This window comes from Lepeophtheirus salmonis, chromosome 6 (genome assembly GCF_016086655.4).
Source record: "Lepeophtheirus salmonis chromosome 6, UVic_Lsal_1.4, whole genome shotgun sequence".
Taxonomy (NCBI): Eukaryota; Metazoa; Arthropoda; class Copepoda; order Siphonostomatoida; family Caligidae; genus Lepeophtheirus; species Lepeophtheirus salmonis.
In genome coordinates this window covers 11944278-11959735 of record NC_052136.2, presented here as the reverse complement: position 1 = coordinate 11959735, position 15458 = coordinate 11944278, and positions in this window count along the sequence as shown.

The following is a 15458-nucleotide window of genomic DNA, read 5'->3' as shown; positions in this document are numbered from 1 at the left end:
AATAGCCATACTTTACATTTTTACCACTTCTAAGGGAAAAAGGGGTCGAAAGCGACCAAGAAAAAAAAAAATTAAAGGTTGACTCTTACATTTTTCAGAATTTTTGTTTTGTTTTGTTTTTGATATCATCTGTATGGTGTACATTACAGTTTTTTGAGAAAAATAGCAAATTTAGACAAATAAAATGACTCCAACTAAATTTTTGTTGTGATTTTTTTTTATTTTACATAAATTTCTGATTTATTTTCTAAAACCGATTTTTATGGTTATTTTTCCCATAACAAAGGTCATACAGGTCAAGGTAATTCAAATTTGCACAATTTTGTTTATCTAAGTGATGTGTGTACTTAGAAATTTTGGTATCTATCAATTGAATTGTGTAAAACTACACTTATTGTTCTTTTGGAAACGTAGATACGAAATTCTCCTATAAAATTAAAGATAAAAATTTCGTATATATAAATAAACTATATTACACAAAAAGCTGTAATATGTACAATACATATGATTTCAAAAGAAAAAAATATTTTTCCAAAAATATGTAAGACTTTAGGACCGTTGAGCTACATTTAAATATGTTCAAAAATAGGTCAAATATCTTTAGACTAAAAGGAACATTTTAAAACACTAATTATCTCATAATTCGAACATTTAAAAAAAAAATTGGTACGAAATTGCACTATAAATTAGGTGTAAATTTATGGATCTACAAATAGAGTGGGATATCTCTTAAACCAATTCATTTTATAAATGGTAACCCAAAACATGTAAAGGGTTTGGAAGCAAAACGTCGACTGTTAATCAATGCTAATTATGCAATTAAAATATAAAGGTTTTGCGTTTTTTCCAGCATATTCCGAATCTCCTGTCCTTTTTGCATAAGTAAACAATATTAAACCTTTCCCAATTTTTTCATCATGAGTGAGCAAGAAGCAAAAAGGCAGAGGATCTCAGACCTTCTGGATGCCAAAATTGACGTGGCAGATATTAAAGACATTGTGAAGTTCTGCACCGACAAAATGGCTGATTTTTGGCCTAAGGACATGTGGCCATCATCTTCTCCAGGTTTTGAACATGTTGGACTTTGTTGTGTGGGGGCATTGGAGAGGGAAACTAACCGGACATATCACTCGAACGTGGATTCCCTGAAGGCCGCCATTGTGAAGGAGTGGAACAACTTGTCCGATAAGTTTATCATCAACTCCTGCAAGGCTTTTCCATCGCCTCGTGGAGGCTGTGATTACTGCTGAGGGCGGCCATATAGAGTGAACATGTTCACAAAGGCCGGGTCTCAAAGTTTTGTTAAAAAAAAATTTAAAATTATTTATCAAAAAATAAAATTACTAACATTTTTCTAAAATCAGTTATTCAGTCCACATTTTGCTTCCGGACCCTATAGTAGCATTTAACTACGATTTTATCCCCGTTATTTTTAACTACGGGCTTTCATTATGCATCCAAACCACAGCGGTAAACAAAAAAAAAAGTTTTGTTTTTAGGCCATGTGTGTAAGTGCTAACAGGTATAAGCAATACCAAAAAAGAGAATGCATATGCACGTATCAGTGCCAAAAAGGCTACAAACACCGTCGGCATCACCATTCAAACAGCCTACCATATCGATAAATACATTAATGAGCGCTTTCTGATAAAATAAAACCTTTGCATCAACAATATGGCTGAAGTCTGATCTACTTCCATGTGACACTCCTCCGGCCCTGATCTCAATACCTTGCTGTTTAGGACGTCTTGGATAAAAATGTCTACTGCACTTCTCCCCCTGATTTGGATTCGCTCTGAGCTGCCATCATAACCCATGAACACGACCTTTGTTGTCAATAGCTGCCAACTTATTTCCCAACGTGTCGAGACTGTTATTGTTTGTAAAGGAGGATATTTTGAATAATTATTCTCTAATTATTTTCCATTTCTATCAACAAATTATCCCAGTTAATCCTTTGAAGGCACAGCTACTTATTGCACTTTCAGTGGAATAATTAGAAATTACTAGATTTAATAGTCGAATGACCAGCATGTCCCAGCTAAATTAGGTTTCATAAATCAAATGAATAATTTACCTTTTTCATACTAATTTTTTTGAATATAAAGCCTATATTTGGTTGAAATATGTCAATGAAATATTGGAAATTTTTTCTTTTCTTGATTTTTGGTCAAGAATGTTTTTGTGTAATATGTTTGATATACAAAAAGAACTACTGGTCGATTTGTTAATAAAATATGGATGATTAGATACCTACGTGTACAATTAAACGAAATACATTAACCAAATTAGATTGATTGCTTTTAGTTTTTGTAAAAAAAATCAATACAATACAATACCTAATAAAATGAACGTAACATAAAATAAATCTGAAATATGTTAGTGAAGTGTATAACAAAAAATCAGGATTGATTTTTTGTTATGTTATTTCTGTCAGAATGTGTGTGTATATAGTAATAAATTCCAAACTTCTACTTGCGTGTAAAATCTTTAATAGTTGGCAATCTGAAAAATGTTTTAATATTATTTTCCAAAGCTATTATGATTCTGCTTTATTTATTGAAGAAAGAACCCTTAAGTATAAAGTAAAATCTTGGTTTGCATTCTGCTTGGAAAAATAAACAAAGATATTAAAAAGAGGTGTTTTGGATAATACAGATGGCTATATGGAGTTAATTACTTTATGAGTGTTCGATAGTTTTGGAAGCAGAAAAACCATTGGATTAAATTATCTCATATGACACTAACCGAGATCAAAACTAGTTTTTCTTTTTCAAGTGAAATTACTGTTGAAATGAAGGTGGAGGCAGACTCCCTCCAATACTCTTAAATGAAGTATACATTGAATTACTTCAGGACTACGCTAATAATGTAACTTTTTTGTGAGTGTCTATATTTAAATAAACAATATTGTAAAAAGTGCATGACATTATTCTGCACTAGCATAAAGAGTCCTAAAATTGTTACGGAAGATGAAGGGGAAAATGATGTTGAGAAAATCGAGACAAGGTTAAATTTTTAAATCAAATTAACAGAAGTGACCTTGATACTCCCTCAGACCTTGTTTTCAACATCTGGTGCCATGCATTTTTTTCCATCAAGGATTATCTGACAATGAAATCACAAAACATAAACTCCTTGCCGAAGTTTTCAATACCGCTTTTTGGATATAAAATTGGAAGGAACTGAATTGTGGGAAATGATTATTACAAAAGTATGTAATAATCGCCATAACTTCGAAGATCTATTTCATAAAAATGTTTATTCATTTTACAATTGCTTAATCAAAAATATTGTATTGGAAAGTAATATCAAAATAAGGGGTTAAAGGAAGATGGTAAAAAAAGATAATAATTGTTGAAAAATAAGAAAATTAAATAGTTTAAAAGAAATAATATGAACTAAGTATGCACTAATATGCTCTGAGTTCGTTGATGGCTCCAAGTTATGATAAAAATATTTTTAAAATATAGATCTGTCTTTTAATTTAGTTTATAATCGTACAAACTTCAGAAATAGGTGGGTTAGCTTGTCGCTGAAAAACCCAAAACCATAAAACTGTTGATATTTAAGTTATCTAATAAAAAATAATTCAGTAATTTTGTTTAAAAAATACGAGTATTGAGCCAATTATAATGCTTCTTTACTTTTTATTCCTTTTGCTTTTTTTGAAATATACTATTTAAGTGCACTCTCCTTTTTTCTAGTACTCCTTGACTCAGTGTAGAATTGAAGATCGACATTGGAGAAATTATTTCCTATGTTCTATGCGGATTTATTTCCTTCCTCTCAGGGTTACTTGTAGTTAGTCTAAAGAAACGTCATGGAATCTATACTACTCTTCTGGCAAACATTTTTCTAACTGTCAGGATTACCACGTAATTTACTCCTTAACTTTTCTCTATATATATCGTCAGTGCATAGAATTTACTACTCTAAACATGAGTATATATTTTTTGCTATCTTGATTCCAATTATAACCAATTAAAATTTCAATTTTGAAATTCTCTTTATTTAGAATGAGATATCAAATTTTACCAATATGCAATTATGACTTTTCTTAATTCTTCATTAAATTATCAACTAATATATAGTTTTTTTATTTATTTATCTATCATTGTTATTAATTAATTATTTCCAATTGACAGAAAAATAATAATTGTAAATATATATTTGAAATATGTTAAAATTGAATTATATAGAAATATTGTATTCAAAGGGGGAAGTTTTTTATCCACAATATACAAAAATATATATAAATGTATACTAAACAAATAACATTATATCTATGAGGGGAAGGACTGCATTGTCTGTCATCCAAGCACTCAGACACTCAAAGCCGCTGTCAGCAAGCACTGGAACACCATGAATGATGATTACTTCTGCAGCGAGTGCCAGGCCTTCCACCTCCTTCTTGAAGCCATTATTGGCACTAAAACTGGCTACTTTAATGATTTAGAGAGCTCAGACACACAACTATTTATAGTATGTATTTTGTTGAAACTCTATTTTTATTTAATAAATTATATTTTGTTGAAGGTTAAAATACTAAGTGTTCAGATTGTAAAATACTAATATGCACTTTACATACTTTTCTATAAAAAAAAAAAGTATATATTATTTACTGGGCGCCGTAGTACTCAAAAGTCTAGCTCGAATCGAGAGGCAAGTTCAATTCAAAATTATGGCTTCTAATAAAAGTCAAATATCAAGAGGAAGATGTATACATTTAAGAAATTTCAAATATAATTGTTATTGTGATTCTTAATGTTGCTCAGGATCTATTTTCTATTTATAAGTGTTCAGATTTTAATGGAACACAAGGTATATCAAGGACATGGTTCTAGGACAATTGAGCAAACATTTATGCCGAACAGACATTTTGCCTAAGGACCATTTGGGATATTTCACCGAAAAATGATATTTAATATATTTTTATTTGCAATTGAATATTTTAATTCAATTTAAAATGGTAGTATTATAAATAAGTGTGGTTCACAGGCTATATATGTCAATGATGGTAAATGAGTTATTTTTCTTTTCCAGAAAAATATTTTTTTTATTAATTATATTCATAAATAATCATTAAATACATATATAGTCACCTTGGCACTCCCCATAAACAATGTGTTTAAAACTCGTATTGACATGGTGTATTCGGTTCTAATTTTGTTAATAGAAAAAAATAATACTTTAGTTAATTTAGAATCCTTTTGTTACTCTTACATATCTATATAACATCAAAAATTATTCGTAAAACATTCTTATTATTTGATTGTAAAGTGTTCTTGTGGTTCATTGTTTGTCAACTGAAAAAATAAAAATATTTTCAGTTGACAGGATTTTAACCTCACATATATTCATAAGAGATATATATTTTCTTTAAACGAAACTATTTTACAGGGAATTTTTATGAACGTCCAATTCAATGTCTATTGATTCCAGTGGGTGTTTTTGACTGAAAATGGTTTATCCATTATTTTTCTCGAACTTAAAATAACTGTATGATATCAGCATTGGATCTTAAAGGTGGGACTTTTTCTCACACCTGTACTTTCATATCGGATTTCTTATGTACTCTCAAATTGAAGTGTTCTCCAGTGATTTCCAAACATTTATCAACATCTCTCATGTGATCACTTCTTCGATCTTCTAATCTTCTTTTAGTTTGGGTTGCATATTCCTTTGAGAATTTACTACAACGGATCACATAAACCAAATTGCACGTGATTATATGAGACAGTTTCTGTGTAACACCTGATGCCGATGATTTTATAACCGAACCTGGTTGAATATATGAACGGGTTCTACTTACATTTTCAAAGCACTTTTTCAGTTTATTTTTTGATATTTATGTCAATTATAAGATTTGTATTCAATTTTATGGGATTAGTTAAAATACATAAGAATTTTAGATATTGTTTAAAACTTAACTTGATTAATGATACTTATGTGGGAATACATATCTTATAATGTGTGGCAATTGGGATTAGAAGTAGTAGTGGGAGGAATTAGTTGGATTCTAACTACTAGTTTTCTTGGAAATACAGTCAGTTGCTATCATACTTTGAAGTAGTGAGGAACCTGAACTGGCGTTGAAAATACATTTGGCCAAAAATTGACAAACCAAATATTTGATTAAACTAAATTAATTAAAATTTAGCTCTTAAGGTCTTTTTTTTTCGATTTATGAAATTTAGTTAATTGCTTCAATTTTTCATAAATATAAAACATTTTTTGAATTCATTTTCATATTTGAAATTTGCAAAATCTTTGAACGTAGATAACTCTCCAAATAAGATAAAAATAAGAAATTAAATGGATGTTATCAAATCTGGTGTTATCAAAAACTCTTAATTGGGGCAGTTTCTCTAAATCAGGTAACTGAAACTAGATTTATTCTGGCAAAACTAACCTTCTCAGAATTGCAAAAACTATATACCTAATCAACTTTCTATTCATAATTATGTAATAAGATATGTTGCCAATTAAATTTTGCATCTTTTTGTATAAACTGCAAAAAATATGTTATAGAGAAACAAAAAAATAAAAAAATCACTATCTATTAAAGTACCAAAATTTGCTTTATTCAGAGTATGAACAATGGGAGACGTCACTTATCTAATAAGATTTTTAAAACTGTGTAAAATCAAACTTTAAATGTGTACAATTATTATGAAACCAAAATAAAAAATTTCTAATCTATAAAACTTGATTTAACAAGTTTTGAAAAAAGGATGTTATGTTACTGCATCTTCGATATATTTATCAATTTCTCGTTTGTTTTATGTGGTAACCAATTTGGCTACTTTAATGAGTGGTCCATTAGAATATGAACACTTTGAATTTTAAACTTCCACAAGATATTATTTATTAATTAACAATAGAATTTCAACAAAATTAATATGTTTAGTATGTGTGTATGAACTCTGCTAATCATTAATGTAGCTGCCTTTAGTAGCAATCAGGGCTTCCAGGCTACAATGAAAGCCCTGGAACCCACTGCGGATGTAGTGCTCTGTCATGGGGTCCCTGTGCTGACTGACAGTGTCTTTGAGGGCCTCGGACACTGCAGGCCGTCCTTTCAACATGGATCCAAAAGGTGAAGTCGAGGGTGTTGGCATCAAGGCTATAGGGGCCAAACGTTTCAAAAAAGTGTTCAAAATTATCATTCCAAAATCATTTAAACTAACCTTGGGGTTCTTTAATTGCTGGTGTCAAAAGTGGCTTCTTTAACCTCAGAAGGTGATAGCTCTCTAGACAGTCGGGTGTGAAACCCCCCATGAGATCTCTTCATGGGCCCTCATGGACTTGAGGGGATTGGCCTGGGATGATTTTTTTAAATACTCCTGGTTCATTTTGACCTTTTTGAGATAGCCCTTGTTCCTCTCTAACGTTTCGGACTTTCTGACGGCGTAGACGGTGGTCCTGGAGATACCCAATTGTTTGGAGTGCAACAATGGAAATTTGTTGATCAAGTTCAATTCCTTTTTCTCCACTTGTACGTAAGCTTGAAAGCTTAGGTTTGGTGTGTTTTATTACTACTTGCTTATGCTTTAATACATCGAAACATGAAATAATTTCAATCACTAAACCTTCATTAATTATTGAAATAGTAAGTGTTCATATTTCAATGTACTATCCGGTAAGTGCAATTTTAGGGGCTCCCAATGGTTATATAAAAATACCGGTAGTTGCATAAATACGCGGACTATTTGTGGCAAATAATTAAATGTGTAATAAAATTCGTATGACGTATTTTTTTTGAGAATTATATAATTGAGAATTTATTCTGGTATAAAATTTAATATAATTACTGAATATAACCGCCATCAGTTGCTATGACACCCTCCAAGCGCCCACGGAAGGCCTTGCACACATTGATGATGAAATGGTCTTCCATGGCTTTCCATTGCTCATTGAAGCTCCTTCACCTCATCCACATTGATTTTCCGTGGTCTGCCGGCCTGAACACCCTCCTTCAGATCTTTTCCCTCCTTGACAAGCTTCAGGACCTTGAACACAGTAGTCCTGGATAGTCCAGTGTCCTTGATTATCTCCTTGATAGACCTACTGGCGCGGAGGAGAGTGGCAACCATATGCCGTTGGGCCCGTCATTCCTCGTAAACGACTTTGTTTGATGCGAGTAAGAGAAAAACAAAAACAAAGCCAAATAATTTACCAAGTTACTTGTACCGGAATTTTTTATTTCCAGTCACAGAACCTCGAGATATAAGCGTTTAAAAATTAGTCCGCGTATTTATGCAACTACCGGTATTATATTTTTATAATTAAATAAATATAATCATTTGACTTCACATTACACAAAAAAATTAACTAACATAAAACCATTTTAAAGGATTAACATAATTTAGAAGTAAACTAAAAGCTATCCATTTAACAAAACATACAAAAGTTTCCTCTTTAAAGGTAACAGTGGAATGTAAAATTATTATTTTTTAATTATCCTATTTTATAGGCTAACACAACCTCTTAAGGTGTCTCTTTTAAAAACAGAACTTAAATCCCATCAAGGTTTATGCAAAATCAAATAAATGTGAGGCTTCCAGATGAAGTGATATCATTCTTCAGTCATTAACAATTAATTGATCTTAGCTAGATCAATTAGGTGGTCATGTATGAGTCAAATAATGCAGGAAAGTAATTTTAGAAAATATTTATTCGCATAATAGGAAATGATTAGGATTTTTCTCGTCCTACCATTAAGCTTTTTAAAGTTTAATAATCCCTTGGCTGCTGTGGGTCAGACTGAATACATTGGTGTCCATATTTGGCTCATGGATTGTTGTTTGGATACCTCTAATCTACAGCAGTATATTATATAAACTACAAATGAAGCAATATTTGTTTTTGTAAAATTAACAAAGCAAAAAAAAAAAAAAAAAAAAAAAAAAAAAAAAAAAAAAAAAATAGGCAACAACTAGACCATAAAAACATATACGTAATTCATGAGAGATTATAGGAAATTAGATTAATATATAATTGAATAGTCAAATTTTGGTTCTTTGAGTTCGAGCATAGTCAATTTTTTCAAAAAATATTTCGGAAGAGTTTGAGTAATTTAAAAAAAATCTCGAATTTTATAAAGTCGAGTCATACTTGAACCAAACATTATATTGATTGATAGTTCATAATTTTTGCTCCCCTTTTGATACTAAAAGAGCTTCTTAATATACATATAACGATAAAGTCTCATATCTTGCCTTAATAAAATTATTTGTAAAATAAATTTACTATTCAACATAAATATAGTAAAATGCCGAATTGTACTGTTTGTATTTAACCTTTTCAACTTTAAACTACGGAAAATATCTCTTATTTATATTTTAAGTCTTAAAATTTACTTATTTTTCCTAAACAGACCTCAGCATTAGGAATTGTAAAAAAATATTTCTTTGTATCCTTAAATTTTGCTAAAAAGGATTTCTGTACAAAGATTGTCTTACAAGTCATTTTGATCCGGCTTTATATATGATATTTTATGCCATAAAAATCCAAGATACTCATAGACTCCATGTGAAATATTTATAGATATTCTCTTTTAGACTAAATATGATCAATTTGTGTAGACATAAATCAGAATAAAATCACTCTCATTGAAGAAACAGTAGATTTAGAAGTACAAGGATATATACAAAACCCAATATTTATTTACGTGAATGTTACTCAAAAATATTGACCTAACAAAGACAAAAACATTAATATGCATTAGTCTAAAGCCACATAATTTCAAAATAACTAAAACTTTGCCCAATGAAATGAAGACATGTTTTTGGTGATGGGAAAATAAATGGTGTTACAAATTAAATTTAAAAGTAACTTGGTAAAATATCTTTAATAAATAATAATTTAGGATCAAGAATTCGATGAAGATCCATCCGAAGAAAATTATTTTAAAAAATGCGGCTCAGAACTTTATTCATCATTAAAGGACAAAACATTTATTTTCATGAAAATTACTCTTTTTGTCAATCACTCTAGGATTCTGACATCCATTCAACGTGTTTTTTTTCACCATTCCAAAGAATGAAAGTGACAAATTCACAAAGTTTTCACCGATACGGAAATAATTGTAAGACCTGGTATATGACTCCCTGCCAGCTTTTGATATTGACAGCCGTCGATAGACCATGTGATGAGGGAACATCTAATCTTCGAGAAGCAGAGATTGGAGAATCTTTTTCATACTATTCATCGAATAAGTTAACCTATATCTCTCATCAACTATAAGAGAATATATTTTTTCATATTACTTAGATTTATATAGGATATCTTTTTATAATAAGTTTACATTAAAAATTAATATATTTAAAATGAGGTACAAGTTTTTTAATTAATTATGTATTTTATAATTTTATCTGAAACTCTATATATACAAGTTTTCTTATTGGATATATTTGAATGCAGGTAATTTTGACTCTTAAGACAACGGGGTGGTGTATTAATAGTTAATCTATATTTTTTTTGGCGGTGGTGTGATTTTTTTTTTTCGTCAAAAAATGAACTTAAGGTGTCAAAATTGGGTGGTTTTTTTTCCACAAATGGAAATTAACAATGTTTTCTGAATAAAAGGTTCAAATTTTCTCAACATAAAAGAATGCCATACGTAATGACACTATTGCAAATATTATTTTTATCATTTTCGTCAATTTCTATATAAATTAAAAAATTATAATTTAAGTGCATCTTGTCTCCTAGGAAGCAATTAATTTCATATTAATCAAAGTCACTTCGTTTATATTTGATTAAGTTACACAATTCCCATTATACCTTTCTTTTTGTGGGGTTTACTTTGATACTACCAGAAACTTACTTTCTCCATTATCTATGTATATTAATGATTCTTAATTAACAAATTGAGGAATGGACATAAGAACATGGGGTTTCAAACTGTTTTCAGTTCTGGCACCTTTTAAAAGTGCATACAACTTCATGGTACCCCAGTGTAAGCTACAATAAAAAAAAGGAGAAAGCAAAGCCTAGATAAAAATGTCCTGTTTACTTAGATGAGACAGTAATTAACAGATCTACCTACTTACTTGACCGCCCAAACAGTACAAACACTCTAGAGATTAAGAAAAAGACAGGAGAGATAAAATGAAATCCATGGAATAAGCCGATACTCCATTTTACGTTCAATAATTTCCAGTTCTTGTGGGGCTATTCTTTTAGAAAAAGATTAATGCTTTTTTTTTTTTTTCTTGTGAAATCAAATATACTTTGACGGTTAAATTATGAAAGAATATATTGCAGTCACGCATGACTATTAATATGGCACGTTAGTGAGAACATGTACTGGAGACAGATTTTAACACTTAATTTTACATATATATTCATATATGAGTTTTAAATTCTATTCTTTTGTTTGTAAAAATAATTCATTTAAAAAAATTTTTATATGAAATCCTAGATTTTGTATAGAAATGCTAGATTTTTTAATATAAAATGTTAGATTTAAAAAAAAAAATGTTTTAAATGTTTTTGGTTTTCTGGAATACATCATTTTGATTCAAAACAAAATTTGGTGACAACTGTTGTAAATCCAAGCATATAATTTTTTTTAACATTAATAATAAATTTAAATTGCAAACGAATAATTTTGAAAGTCAGATATACGGTCATGCGCATGAGTATTGGCACACCACATTTCTACTTAGATACTCCATTGTTATATCCAAAAAAATAACCAGAGGATAAAATGTTAGTAATAAGGAATGTTTGTTTACAATTAATGGTCTTAACAATGTCTACTTTCATAAATAGGAAAATTTATATATTTTATTTTATAGGGAATAATTGGGAAAAAGAATAAACAATTGCTAAAAATTGGCACCTTTTTAATTGACTAACATTTATTTCTGATAAATTAAACTAATCTTTTATTATAATTTGCAATTAAGTTCAAACAAGTTGTAGAAAGAATATTTTACCACTCTTTAACACTAAATGACTCGAGTTCTTGGATATTTTTTGGCTAGTCAAAAAGCTAAATCTTACTACTTAAAATTTTTCTTTTTGTTTGAGAAAACGTATATTAAAAGTGATATTATAGACTCGGATGAGAAAAATTCAATAAATATCAAAAATGCTTGTATCTAAATTTTGCTAATAAATTCTGATAAGAAGCTATCTAAAAAAACATCATTTAGTATATTTTAAGAAGCATTTATAATAAGAAGTAATTATTTCGGCCCAATATATAACTTGAATATTAAAATATCAAAATATTGTAGGAAAAACAAAATATATATCAAAGAGCTACCTACATCCATAAAATTTACATTACAATGATGTGATACAATGGCACAGATGGGATTCTTTAACTACGGGGGGTGGTTATAAACTATTGTAAGTATGGGGGTTATAAAAAATCAGGATGGATCTGTTCCCCATTTTAAGGAATCTATGGTATGACATAATTAGGGATAACATTCTGTGGAGAAAAAAGAAAGATTAAAAAAGGAAAAACAGTTTTTGTGCCTGCTCTTTTTTCTTTTTCGTTTAGTCTTTATTAAATCATTGTGGTGTTAACATCTTTCTCTCTCTCTCTGTAAGAAAAAATCCTACTTACAAACCATATGAATAACGCAAATTCCGTCTGTATCTGTCTTGAAAATAAGTCATTTTTGAGTGTGGATACTTGGTCTAAGAAATAACAATTGAGCGTGAGCATCTATTTAAAAAAGGAGATAAAAAATAGAGTATTTGTATAGAATTATATAAAAAAACAAAGACATTTTTTTATTACAGGACATGAATGCTAAAAACAAGCGTGTGTATTTTACAAGAACTACGTTCTACTCATTTTTTAAAAAGTAGTTACTTATATAATTTATATTTTTATTACTTAATGGTAAATGTATACCTATTCTATTAGTTAATTATCGTCATTATCCATTCACTGTTGATAAGCCACAACTTTGTTCGGATTAATTGAATATTAATTTTATTGTCGTGGAATTTTTTGATTAGTATTTTTAAAATCAAGGAAACAATATTATGTTTACAAACTTTCTAAGGATGGTCTTTATAGGTAAGTTTTCCGTTATATCCTATATTAAAGTTATATTTTGCAAAGAAAATGTCTTATTGACATGAATTTCCCTCTGTTTGAACAATTCCACAAGAAGTTCATAAATAATACTGCTACCATGGAGTGTTTACATATGAATTATGTATACAGATAATATATATTGTTAAACCCAATACACATACATACATTTGTGTAGCTTAAATATCTTTCTCAACAACATCAGAGTTTATTTTGAAATAACAAATACACATGTATAAATTAGAAAAGAACACATGAAAAAAAATTGTCGTCAAGGAGACCTTAGACTATTGATTCCTGTGTATTTAACATGCTATAATCTTCAAACTTCAACTTTCTAACGTTTCCCGTCTGTGCTCATAATATTTTCATTCTTAACAAAGTCCTTTATTTCAGAATTTAATTCTGAAAAATGGATTCGAAACACTTACTCAATGTTTGTAAATTTTCCTATTTTGGGATGTGGTGAACATTTGGAAAACTTTGTCAGCTTCCAACATTAGACGGTGTGATCAAATTCAATATGTACATCAGACAGTTATTGAAACAGAATACACATAAAGATCCTTCAGTGTCAGTAATAGTATAGAAAGTTGCTGACAAACTCAAAAGTATTTGGAAGAGTGCTTTTATCCCAATTGTGTCAGACCAACGAATGGAAACAATGTGGAAGTGCTTTTTACCACCAGAAGTAACAATAATGCACTTAAAACCAATTTTTAGAGTTACCTAAATAAGAATGGAAAAAATGCTTCAAAAACTTGTACAAATGCAAACAAACGTATATCTTTATGGATAATATTTTGAAAAGAAATGAAGCCGATTTTCCCAATAGCTATTTGTGATATAAGTAGCAACCTACGTAATAACCTTCAAAAGACAGCTGTCAAAGTTTCATAACAATCTGTCTTTTAGTTTGTGAGTTACTGTGCTTAGTCTAACGTTACTCTTGTAATTTCAAAAACAATGGATCAAAGTTATTTTCGTGTTTTAATTTTACAATGCTTCTTGACGAAGAAAAATACCGTTCAAACTAAGCAAAGTCTTGAAAAGTGTTATGAGAAATCCGTTCATTCAGAAAAAAACAATTAAACGTTGGTTTGCTGAATTCAAACGTGGTCATAGAGACACCAATCATGCAGAAAAGAGTGGACCTCAAAATGAGGTGCTAACAACAGAAAACATAATAATCGTGTTGAATGATAGAAAAGGTACATTGCATGCCTTTGCTGGCATTATTAAGATATCGAAATAGGGTTAACTTTACATTACATGAGTATTTGTCCATGAGAAAACTATGTTCAAAGTGGATGCTGCGTTTGCCCAAAACTGTTGACCAAAAAAAAAAAAATTCCTTATTTTTCTGAACAGTGTTTGGCCATGTCTAAAGGTATCTAGAATAAAGCCATGCTCACGTGTTACTATTTATTCTCCCTCATTGCCATATATTATAAAAAACTAAGTTATGTGGCCTCACCATATATATATATATGTATATTAGTTTTAAATTGTGCTCTTATTTATAATGCTTATATGCAAAATAAGTATGCATACAGACTTAATGCATTTATATTTTTTTTCTAAATAGGCAATTAAATTCCAGATGAACATGTTGTTACAACTGTTCTTTCAAGCGTACAGACGTACAAGATTGATGAACATTGTTGTATATATCCTTAGCAAATGATCATTCTTCTTTAATACTATTATTAATAATAATTTGTCAAAACGTGGAACTTTAATATAATACCATACAATTTTAATATTAATATGTAGAGCAAAATATGTTATGTAATCCATTCTGTTGAAAAAATTGGTTAGTAACAATAAAAGCTCATTTAATTGTTCTTTTAAGTTCCTAACATGTTATGCTATTATAAGCGAATAGTTAGCAACAGAAATTAAATATCTTCAGGAAATGCCTGTTGATGATTACATCTAGAAAAAAAAAAAATATTAAAAATATACCCTTACTGAAAAACCAACATCATTATTTACAAATTATAGTATATATTTATTACCAAAATTACGTTGTATATGTATTGATCTATATCATCTTAACCACTTTTATGTGAGCAATACTTTACCATTTTTTTTAAAAATCAGCATAGAAGATTACATCTCACATTTTTTACAAATTGAATTTTTAATCTGGCCTTTTGGTAGAAAAACATTTATGAAGTTCCGTGACCTCAAATTTAATATGCGTACATAATCCAAGGTCATATTTGTTTACTGCTTTTGCCGCAGGGAGTTTCCAGGCATAAAAAAAAGTATGATATCATTAGAAGCCTATCTTAATTATAGGTACATACGTTGGTATATTCAATTATTCTGAGAAGATACTAAAAATCAATAAACGAATCAGAAGGTAGGATCAAGGGTC